This window comes from Pipistrellus hanaki, assembly GCF_964339955.1.
Source record: "Pipistrellus hanaki genome assembly, chromosome: 1".
NCBI classification, from domain to species: Eukaryota; Metazoa; Chordata; class Mammalia; order Chiroptera; family Vespertilionidae; genus Pipistrellus; species Pipistrellus hanaki.
In genome coordinates this window covers 127065377-127077995 of record NC_140503.1, presented here as the reverse complement: position 1 = coordinate 127077995, position 12619 = coordinate 127065377, and the positions used below count along the sequence as shown (strand labels likewise).

General features: G+C 41.8%; 1 protein-coding gene across 4 annotated transcripts in view; it reads left to right on the top strand.

Moving 5' to 3' along the window:
* FRMD4A (FERM domain containing 4A) overlaps positions 1 to 12619 on the top strand; it is a 328386-nt gene that overhangs the window by 195023 nt on the left and 120744 nt on the right. The window lies entirely within an intron of this gene.

Below are 12619 nucleotides of genomic sequence, written 5' to 3'. Positions count from 1 at the left end.
GTCTTATTGGGGTTGAGCTCAGTCACCTGTGCCCTGGAGGGCATACTCTCCTCCCAGTGGAAGATGCCCCGGCATCCAGAGAACTTCAAAGCCAAGTACACGTATTATAAAATGGTAGGTGGTTATATTCGAAGGAGTCTGAGGAGATTCCCACTGCCTATATTTTCACATTTTGACTAAACCCAGTTTTGGGGAATTTCAACAACCCATAACCATTCACACACACATTCACACACACACACACACACACACACACACACACTCACACACAGTTGAAATGGTATATCAGCCATCACTTTTCTTTCTGGAAGTACTTTAGCACTTTCATTGCACAGAATAGTTTTACCAAATGCAAATATTTAAACTAATATTTTTAGTGATCAAATTCAGTTTTGTGAGAGGACCAAACTTGGTGATAGCTACTGAGCCAGGGCTTATGGCTGTGCTCAAATCCAATGGCTCAAGACTAAAGTATTTTGAGTTTTTGCTGAATGGAGGGAAAAGTTCCTAAATGTAGTTCCCGGAACATGCAGGTTCCTTCCTTTTTCCAAGCCTTTCTTTTCTCATTATTACGTGGAAATCATAATACCAGATTTACATGCCTTAACAGATTGTAAGAGTAACTGCTGCTTTTTGTTTAATAAATGTAAGCACACTTTGAAATGGTCAGAAATAAAAAGTGAGCACTGTCCACTAGATGGCAGATGTGGGCAGTAAATGTTGGGGAAGTCACTGACCTGATGAAACCACACTCAACCCAGGCAAGTACAGAGTTACCCCAAACCATGCTTGTTCAGGCAGCTGAGTGAAGGGAGAAAAAGTTTCCCTCTTGGGGTTGTTCAGTTCAGTCTAGTCACAAATGCTGAGCTGGAGCTGAAGCCTACAGTGCTACTAGGGCTCTGGGATTCATGGGAAATAAAAATAGAATAAATCCTTCCAACGAAATACCAGGTTCCCAAGTGAAGGTGATGTTGCATTCATTTATGATCACCTTGCCCACAGCAGCAGTCTACCTACTGACATGGGGATGAGTCTCAATTCAGAACCCAGCTGCCTTCTCTCTAGAGCTATCCTACAGCTTAGCCATGCCAATGACCCACGGATGGCTGTTCTGTAGTTTCTATAGGACACCAAACAGCATCAGGCATGACCTGTTTCTCTCCCTGTCATCAAAAATAATCTGCCTAAGTCAACACTTAGAGTTTATTTTTACAATGTTCAATATATTACCTTATTTGAGCCTCATGGTGAGGTTCAGTAGGACACATTAACTTTTAAGAGGAAGGAAACTGATGTCAGGGAGATTACGGGACTTACTCAGAGACAAAGGGCCTGGTGTGACCTATTGTGCACAGCTGTAAAATGTAAAGGCCTTGGGAGTTTAAGTAGTTTTAGCAGCACAGTGATTGTGATTAGGAGTTTAGGTTTGGTGTCTGACAGATGTGGGTTCCCTTTCCAGCTCTGCCTCTTGGTAAATGCAAAAAGTGTGGACATCTTCTGTGGTATCTCCAAGTTTAATTTTCCACTTTGGTTTGCAAGGGTATTAAAAGACCCTATCCACAACCTTCTTGAGAAAATCAGGCGAGATAAAGCATGAGTGTGGATAGCACCCGCCAGGCACTCTGCTAGCTCCTGTTGAGATAGAAGTGCTCACTGGGGTTCAGGCTGAGGAGGTATTTATCTTGGCTGTGATCTTTGAGTCACTCACGCTGCCCTGGAGCCAGAGGGTGGTGCCAGACATAACCTGTAGGTGATGCTGATACCACAGGCTTCATTTGACACAGCACATATTTAATACCAGCTCCCTTTCTGTTTCTTAGGGAATGAGTCCTATACATGCTGGAATCCAAGTCGTTCCATTAAAATAAGCTGTTTAGAACCAAGATGGCTGCATAGGTAAACTCCCACAACTACATCAAAATTACAACTAAAATACAGACAACCACCATCCAGAACCATCAGAAGTGCAGGGCCTGCAACTAGAGAAGTAAAAAAGAAACTACATAGAGACTGATAGGAGGGGCAGAAGGGCGGAGCGGACTGGTTCAACATATGGCATTATTATAATTGGGAAGCATTTAGTGCTGTAGGGTCCCAGCCCCAGCCCCTAGCCCAGAGTTCCATAGCTTGGAAGAGAAGTCCCAATAGCTTTGGGCTGTAAAAACCTTGGGGGATTGGGACTGAGTTATACAGAGGTCGCTGGAGACCCAGGGAGCTCCTCTTAAAGGGCTGGTGCACGAACTTATATGGTCCCTCTCTCCTTCGGAGCTCCAGTTCTGGGTGGCAGCATTGGGGGTACCAGGGACATACTAGATGTACTGGATTGTTTAGCATCAGGACAGAATCTCAGGGGTGGCTTTCTCCCAGACAGGGGTGCTCATAGGGGTCATTGTTCCTGTGCTGGGACCTTCCCCAGTCGCAGAGCTGACTCACAGCCATATCTGAGTTTCTATCAACATGGCTTACACAATTTGCTCCTACCTGGTGATTCCCTGAGACCCCCCCGCCCCATTGAACTTGTAGCCTGACCCTGTTTGCAGAGGCTTTTCTATATGACTGGCTGTCCTGGATCAGGCTTTAGACTTCCCTAAAATATCTTAAACAAATAGCAGCTGGTATCAGCATGCCCCATACCTATCAATAAGAGGCCCAAGACCCAGCACTAGCACTAGCCTGCCTCACCTGGACATTTCCAAGCCCATTACAAATAGCAGCCATCTGCTGATAGCTTCATAGCTCCTGCTAGATAGCCCCAGGCAGTGGCTGACTTTCCACCTCCCCAGAGGCCCGAAAGCCAGTGCCCCTGGTAGACATTTTCAGATCATACCAGATTACAACTCTGCACATCCACAAGCGACACACTCAAGGGACAGATGAAGTAAGCACCAAAGACCCACTGAAGCAACTTCTGCTCCATAGCGGTGCCTCCTGCACAGTAGCTCTTCCACTGTACTTGCAGCTAGTCCTCACAGCCAATTGGCCTGGAGATCATCTCCTCCCAGTGACGCCAACAGCAATCGAGGGGTGAATAGCAAACAAGATTGTGCACACACCCACACAGGGGTGCATTTAGTGTGCCCAGCTCAGGTAACTGGGAAGGCTGAGCAACTGGGTCCTACAGGACACCTACTCCAGGAGACACAGCAACTCTACTTAATACATAGAAACAAGCTCAGCAAAACAGCTAAAATGTGAGACAAAGAAACCTGTCACCAATGAAAGAACAGAAGAAATCTCCAGAAAGAGAAATAAATGAAATAAAAACAAGAAAATTACTGGATACAGAGTTCAAAACAATGGTTATAAGGTTGCTCAAAGATATGAATGATAGCTTCAAGGGACTCAAAGAGAGCTTCAAGGGACTTAGTGAGACTTTCAAGGATCTTAAGGCGAGTTTCAAAGTCAGAAATTAATCATACACTAACTGAAATAAAGAATAATTTACAGAGATTCTTGGAGAGGATTCCAAGAATCAAATCAATAATTTGGAATATGAGGAAGAAAAAACACTTAATCAGAAGAGCAAAAGGAAAAAGGAATCCAAAAATATGACGATAGTGCAAGAAGCATCTGGGTCAACTTCAAGTGTACCAACATTTGAATTATGAAGGTGACAGAAGGAGAAGAGACAGAGCAAGATATTGAAAACCTATTTGAAGAAATAATGACAGAAAACTTGCCCCATCTGGTGAAAGAAATGAACTTACAAGTCCGTGAAGCCCAGAGAGTCCCAAACAAGAGGAACCCAAAAAAGGCCCATACCAAAACACATCATAATTAAAAGGCCAGGGATAAAGATAAAGAGGGAATATTTAAAACAGCAAGAGAAAAGCAGTTAGTTACCTACAAGGGAGTACCCATACAACTGTCAGCTGATTTCTCAGTGGAAACTTTGCAGGCCAGAAAAGAGTGGTGAATAGCAAGGATCTTCAACCAAGGTCATTCTATCCAGCAAAGCTAACATTTAGAATTGAAGATCAAATAAAGAGTTTCACAGACAAGAAAAAGCTAAAGAAGTTCATTTCCACCAAACCAGGATTACATTAAATGTTGAAGGGCGTTCTTTAAAAGGAAGGGGGGGGGGGAGGGAAGGGTGGAGAAGAGGAGGATAAGGAGGAAGGAGATGAAGAAGGAGGAAAAGGAGGAGGAGAAGAGATAAAAATATAAACAATAAAATGGCAATAAATACATATCTATCAACAATTGAATCTAAAACTCAAAATAAACGAACAAGGAAACTAATGATTGAAATAAACTGGAACAAAATATAACCAGAGGCAAGTAAACATGGAACAGACTGACACATCTCAGAAAGAAGGGGGAAGGAGGAGAGGTGAGAAATTAATATGCATTACCTATGGACACAGACATAGGATAGTGAACCAGGTAGAGAGGGGCAATGGGGGAGATAGAGGGGTATCCGTGATGCTACTCTCAACAATAAAGATTATTTTTTTTTAAAAATAAGCTGTTTATTCCTGCTTCTTCTAAGTCCCTGTTTCATTTACAGGGACTTTTCATTTTTTAATTAAATTACAGGGCATTTCATTTTTTAATTAAAAAAGCATAAATATTTATTTTTATCAAAGTAACATATAACACAGATATTAATGTAGGCAAAAATTAGAAGGCAGCAGGAAAAGAGGAAGACCAAATATGAGATGGATTGACTCCATAAAAGCAGGTGTAGGTGTTAGTCTACAGGAGCTGGGCAGGGCTGATTACAGGACACTCACATCACTCACTCATAGAGTCACCTATGACACAGTTTAAAAACCAAATGGTTCTAAGAGGCTTTTTATGGGAAAGAGCTCCACCCCTGGTCCTACCACTTTCAACCATTTTAGCTGTTTCTTCTGGTATTTGCCTCTCTATTTCTAAATAGTTGGTACAGGGTGTTATTCCTTGATTTATCCATTTTAGATTTATTGAGTTCCTGTTAAGATAGGTGAGGATTAAGGTCTCCTGTACAACCATCTACACTCTGCCTTTCCCATTTTCCCCGTGTGCTGATAGCGCAGTCCTGGGAGAAAGCACAGCCGTCAGCATGACATTATTATGACTAATCCAAGCAGCATCCTATGTTTGTGATTCTTTTTTTAGATAACCAGATGTTTTACCTAAAGGTGATAATTGCCTTGCTGTTACTTGTTTCGTGTCTATGTTCCCATCATTGCTTCCCCAAAAGCTCCCACAGATTCCTAAATGCATACCAATATTAATTTCCAAATGTATCAAGTAATTTACCAGCTCCCTTTGGTTTGGTTTTGGTTGTTTCTGCTTTTTTGTTTGTTTATTTGTTTGTTTGTTTGTTTGTTTGTTTTCTTTCTTGGGCCTTTCCTTTTGGAGCCTTCTATCCTCTTACTCCAGTCTGGATGTGGCATCATTCACAGACCTCATGAAAGACACCTGTTCCCCATCTCGTCTCAGCTGTGGGGTGGGTTGTTTACTGAATCCTGAGTCTTCCTGTGTTTTCTTTTATACCATAATTTCACTGGACAACCTCCTCCAGAAATCCAGAGAAAATGCCTATGGCAAGGAAAATGTTCGGGTGCTTGCAAATCTGAAAAAGTCTTCTACATTCATATCTAATCAGTAGTTTGACTGTATGTAAATACATACAGGATAAGGATTTCTCTCAGGGTATCACAGTGTTGGTTCAGAGTCACCTTCTTTGATACCTCATCTCTCCTATTTTTCATCTCTGTCTTTTTATTCTATCTTCTAGGAGACTTCATAAATATTATCTTTAATCTTCTCTATTGACTTTAAACTTTGCTATCATGTTTTTAATTTCTAAGACTTCCTTCATTTTATCTCTTTTTTTAATGATGTATATTGTTCTATTCTTATCTTTGAATCTAATATCCTCTTATTGTTCTGATAATATTATCATGGGTGTTCTGTCTAGTTTTTCTGTTTGTTTGTTTTGCTCTTTGTTTATCATGGTTTGTGTCTCTCATTAGGAGACTTTGACTTTCTTGATAATCTGTTGACCCTGGTCTCTTTGTGGACATTTATGAGAGAGCCACTTAAAAGCTAACTGATGCTCCCAGGGCCCAGGAGTGTGGTCCCCCCTGGTGGGTGTCCCTGTGGAGGGATCCATTGGCAAGCTGGTTCTTTCAGTGTGAACCCCTGGTATCGACGTCTTTTCTTTGTGGCTCTTCATTCTGTCCAGAGGAGACCCCCACCTCCTTTTTGCCAGGGAAGGCAATGGCCTCTATTCAGGGTATAGATGCCCTTTTAGTCCTTGATTTTCAGTACACCTCATTCCAGCTTCCTGTTCATCTCCAGGTAATATTAACCTTGGGTTTCTTCAACAGCAAATAAGTGATAAATGGGTTTTTGTTTTGTCTTTTTCCCCAAACTACAATACCTTCCTACCTTCCACTCTTTCTTCACCAGGAGGAATTAGACTCATGCCCAAAGTGGGTTTCTCTCTCACTTTCCCTGCTTTCCAGCCCCCTTATTTCCTACAAAAGGAGCAGGAAAGTACAGTGCTAACCCATCCAAGTGGCAGAAAAATAGACTCCAGTAATGAGAAAGCAGGGCTGTAATTGTCTGTCTGAGTGAAGCAAGAGGGTGTACAGAATGGGGCCACTAACGCCCACTCGCTCCAACAGCACTTCTGATGTTTTAACTCAGCTAAGGTGACATGTGGGTGATGGGAAGGAAATTTATGATCAGAGGATGGGAAGATTAATTTAGAAATCTGTCTGGTTCCATGGTAAACTCCCCTGGGAATTGTGCCTGGGGATGTTATGTGCTCCTGGGAAGTGACACGAAAAAGCAGAGCTCTCCTGCCAAGTCTTCCATCGGGTTCTCTTCCTCTTGGATATCAAAAGGAGAGGCCCATCAATCAGGCTCCCTGGAGACAGTGGACATGTCACACTACACAGGCGTGATTGGGTGGACATGGATTCTCACTACAGCTCTGTCCCCACCTTCAGGCTGCAGGATCAAATCCTGCCTGCTCTGAGTTCTTCGCTGATAAAGTGAAATTGATGTCAAAAGTTAATCACCATAATAATTTGCAGTAGCCTTGCAAATAATTAGTGCTAGGACATAAAATGTCAGTATCTGTTTAATTTTTTTTAAAGGATTCCCATAGAATATAGAAGTTGAAGTTATAAGGGAAATCTGAGATCCAGCCCCAAACACTTCACAGAGAGACAAGAAAATTGGCTCACACACTAAAAGGTCTTCTATTTCCATTCAATTCCTTGCAAGAGTAATTTGATACTTATGTGATTTCCTTAAAGTGAAGTGAGTGACTGGTGAAATAACTTACTGTGTAATTATGAATTTTATGTTCCAAGCTGTATGACCCTGCCCAGACTTCCAGGGATCAACTGTTTACTCTGTGACTGATTTGTTAAATTTAAATTATGCTTTACCTCAACCCTTATCCAACAATGTTGCCAAGGACCCATGGTCACCATCTGGAGAGAATGGAAATGTGCCTGTTTGGGTTGGAGGAAAAGTTGGCAGGAGCATTTTTCTGAAATTTTATGATCACCTCCCATGACTGGTCACTGTACTAGTCACATAGTCAATGCTCAGTAAATTGTTTTTGATTGATTACTTTATAACCCCAGGGAGCAAGGATTCACATATTTCCTGGGAAATTATCAAGTTTGGTGCCTACCTGTGCCCACTGAGAGCAAGCAGATCATGTCGGAAAGGAAAAGGCTTAAAATTCCCATGCTGGTGTGCTGGGAGGGTGGGAGGTGTCTTGTCCAACCTTCTTTTCCAAGATTTTCACATTGGTCTGGGAGCTTCACGTATTACTGCAGCTTAAATATTTAGCCTTGGGCAATGCTTGCCACTTAGTCTAAATACCTCCTAAATACTCTTGACAAGATTGAAATAAGTGGTCTTTATCTAAGATCTTCAAAGAGCTTTGCTAATGAACAGATGACATCATCTCCTCTGAAGATGGGAGAAACGCAGCCCAGAATCAAGTCCCACAAGACAAAGGAACCAACGTAAAGATTAGTCTCAGACTTATAGTATCCTAATCCTTATCTCTTATATGATTATTGCAGGAATAGTGTGTGCTCATATCACAGAGAGAGGAAGAGAAGGCCCTTCATTTTCAACTGTAGAAACAAACTCATATGGACTCATTATTTTGGCTGCCCATGACCTCTAAAAGGTTCCTCAGGGTCATGAAATGGTCTGTGTGCACTGGACAGAGGAGCCATCCTTGAGCCACAAAATGAGATTGGGGGCCCAGCATGAATGGCATGTACCCCAGTGGATTATTAGACAAACATGAAGTGACTTGACTGATGAAAAACTGGCAAAGGGCTTAGAAAGAGGAATTGTGCAAGATCACATCAGTCTTATCATGCATCACAGCTCCTGTTTGCCTCGGGCGAGTTCTTGTAGTCATTATGAGTTGTGCAAGAAGGCGGGGCAGTTACATAGCCACAAAAAGGCAAAATGTAGGCATCAGAACCCACTTGGATGATACACACACACACACACACACACACACACACAATACTGCCCACCTCTTTAAAAAATACATAGCTCACTGAAGATTTCTATATATACCAAAAGTTCTGGAGAGCAGAGGCAAAACTTTGGAGTTCAGATTATCTATAAACACCAGTGACTGAAAATAAATAATACAGACATGATATTTGCAGTGGGTCTTAGAGTTTCCAACTCACATATACATTTATGCCTCATCAAACTCGGTAAAATAATTGAAAAAGAAATCATTATTCCTGTTCGACTGAGGAAGAAGGTGAAACTCAAGGCCATTGATTTATTCACTGTCCCAAATCTGTTTGGGGGTGAGAACTAGAACCTGGAATGTTCAGGAGAGCATAGAAATTATCTTAAGGAGGACAGAAAGAAACGATACTCTTCAGATGTTTTATGGGTGAGAAGAAAGGTGGTCACAGTTGGTAGGATTCATTCAGAAAACCACTGGGCCAGCCCTGTAAGTCATTCTGAATGGCCTTTGCAAAGGTCATCCTCACTGGAAGCTTCTCGACCTAACTTGTGGTTGTCAGTCTTATTTTGTTATAATTATCTCATTAATCTTACGTGAAAGTTGACATTTCTATCCTTCCTGACCATGGAGGGATGCTTCTCATTAAGATTCTTGGAAAGACCATCACCACGTTCCTTGGTGCCAGGGGAGGATAATGAGATCCTCAGCTCTCAGGACTTTTGGAGACACTCCATAACACCTGCCACTTAGGGTTCTCATGGGGCTATTTATTTGGAACACTTGGAGATCCCAAGGTGGAAATCTTTCTAAGAATTGTTAGGCATTATGCTGTTGACAAATGACCTCAGGCCTCTTCCTTCCAACTGCCTAATCACCTGGGATAAAGCCATGCTGACTGGGAGGAAGGGAAGTCATGCCCAGCCTGCTCTGAACACATGCACACACCTGCAGATAGTCACACTTTGACCTTTCCTGCCATCTTTCAAAAGATTAAAGAAAGCAGCACACATTATTCAGTAGTACGTGAAACAGACACCCTCAAATGCACACCAAATGGCCTCAATAACTACCAGACATCACATTCCCTTCTATCCACACTACTCCTCTTACCAGTAAGGCCCAGGATTAAATATCACATGGCCACCAGAACACTATAGATTCCCAGGCAAGATTACAGTTTGCAAGCCCTACTGACACCCATCCTCAGGCGGTTCAGAGAGCATTGGGGAGCTGGGTGGTGCCAGGTGATAAATGCCTATAGATCTCCCCTGACAGGTCTTCTCCTGGTCCCCCTCCTTCTTTCTCATTTTGTTCCCAGTCAAGAAAAAAACCAGCATCCAGGAAAGTATGGGGGTTTTTCACACACTCTTTCTGCTCCCATTCAGTTTATTTTCTCTGCTTAAGCAGAAACACATGGAAGAATCCACCTCTGGTTGCCCAGAGAAGTCAGATGGGAAGAAGATAGAGTCATCTCTTCCATGTTATATAGTATCTAAGACGGGTCTTCAAACTACGGCCCGCGGCCACATGTGGCCCGCAGAGGAGTCTGATCCTGCCCGCCAGGTTTTTTGGGCAGTGAGCGCAGCCGAGGTGTTACAGTAGGAATTAGTAGTTCATGTAGTCCGGCCCTCCAGCTCTCTGAGGGACCGTGATCTGGCCCCCACTTTAAAAAGTTTGAGGACCCCTGATGGAGAAGGATCCCTGGAAACTTGTATTCACTCTTCTCCATGGGGAAGTCAGCTTCCAGGTTTTGAAATCCAATGGGAAATGTGTGATGTGGGCAGAAAGTATAGAGCAAGCATGTCAAACTCGTAGCCAGCAGGCTGCATGCCTGGTTTATTTATGGTTGAGTTTGACATGCTTGGTCTAGAGCTCTGTGCTATCACAGTGGAATTTTAAAGATAAAATCAAGTAGCAGGGCTGGGTATAAAAAGGGAAAAGTTTTATTACAGTAGACATCAGAGACTGCAAGATAGAGAAGTGTTTTCTTCCCAATTAGGAACATGTCTTCCCACCGTTCCCAGACCACGTCTTACACACATCATGTAGATCTCTATCCTGACTTCTCCAAGCATACACGAGCTGATTCTTGAAAGCAATCAAAATTAAGTAGAAATGATAAGTAGAAATGATAAGTCATAATGCAGCTCTCTTTTCCATCAGGTTTTGCAAATGTGTGGGATGTTTGGGTCACTCCCTTTGTTAATCTTTTTCCTCTACCTGGGCATGTTCTGATATTCCCTGTGTTTCCTGTCTTCTTTGGAAGATGGTTAAGGTCAAAGAAGGTGAAAACTCACCCACTTAGATTTACTAGTTTGCACTTACCCTGAAGACAAATATGATGAGAAAGGACTTGGATAAATCAGGTCAGACATTTAATTGTGCATTTTCAGTAGCTTTACTCTGAATAATAGTACATTACAGTTAATATTCACCAACAGATCAGTATCCAGCAGTCTCTCTGGGAACTGCACAATAGACTGAGTAAAATCAAATCAAATAAAAAAGACCTCTCTTACCCACCCTGCTTCTCCCCACAGTGGAGCATTCTCATTTAGTAAATGAGTCAAATAATGAACTTAAAGCTGTGTTCTTGGTTTTGAGTTACACGTTAGTTAAGCCTCACCTTGGGTGTTAAATATTAGCCCACCATTGGCCCCTGGCTGTAGTGTAGGTGTAAATATTTGACAGAAAAGTACACATCACAATACATGAACAGGTACATGTGAGTGACTTTGGAAAGCTAGTTGGTGGGAATGGAAATGAACATCGAGCAGAAATCGTCCACTGTGGAGACCCTGGACAGTGTTTCTGTTAAATCATTTGTATGCTGTTAGATGATTTCCATTCTCATGGTACCTGGTAATCCCAGAAATTTGATTCCAGGCATTCCTCCACATCTCAGCACTGACAGTCTGTGTCAGTGACAGCAGCCTTAAAGCTCCTTCAGCCGACTATGCCTATAGAATTATTGTTCCCTCTCTTCCATCTGGTCTTGTTAGTTTCCTTAGCCCACACTTTTAAGGCATTCAGTAGCAAACATTGCTATTCATCTTTGAGATTCCTAAGCCTGAAAGAGGCAGAACCATATATCCTTCCTGCAAAAGATACAGGTTTGCTTTAGTGCATTGTTTTGCACAGGGGCCCATTCTGGACCACACACAAAAAATAATTAGAAACCTCCACGAATCAGAGTTTAATTTATAATTCAAATGAAAGTGACTCTTGTTTTAGCTACCACTAATGATAGATGTGGTTCTGAAAATACATTGGCTAAGACAGTGTCCTAATTGGTTTTGGGGATGCACACCCTCAGGAAGGTCGCACACTAGACAGGAAGTTTGGGGTTGTCTCCAGCCCCATCACTGCCACTAAGGCCTCCTGACTTTGGGCAAGTCCCTTACAGTTTTGAACTTCTGTTCTCAGCGTAATCAGGAGCTGAGCTAGCTGTGTCTGAGTCTGTCCTCACTCTTCACTTTCTGTGCTCCAGTCACTGCAGGATCTAGAGATGTTAGAAAGATAACAGTAATCTGACAACAGAAGCACCACGTTGGTTATTTTTCCTATTATTCTTCCATGCTGATGGACTCCAGGTTTTCCTTCATCATTAAGATCTGAACTACAAAGTGTCCCCCTAAAATATATACACACTTTAACAGCTCATAGCTCAATTTTGAAAATAAAATGTATTTTAATAAACACTGCCTTTATAGTTATTCACAGTATGTGTATACATTTTTTTTTGCCAGGGGGGGGGGGAGCACCCTATATATTATAATACAGAGTTGTGTGCTTTAATTTGTTAAGAAGGTAGGTGTCATGTTAGGTATTTATACTTCACACAAAAAAAGAAAAAAGAAAAAGAACACACACACACACATTCAAAGGGACTCAAGGACATTCAAGGTTGAGTCCCTTTGAATGTGGATGTGATAGATATGCTTATTATGTATGCATTTGTCAAAATTTATCTAGTTATAGATATTCAACACACACAGCTTGTTGTATGTATCAATTATACCTCAGTAAAGCTGTTTAGAAAGGAGATATGAACTATATACATATTGAAAAATATATATTACATAGAAGAAAAAATATATATTAATTTTTTCCCAAAAAAGTTTTATGTCGTTTTAAGACCATGTCAGT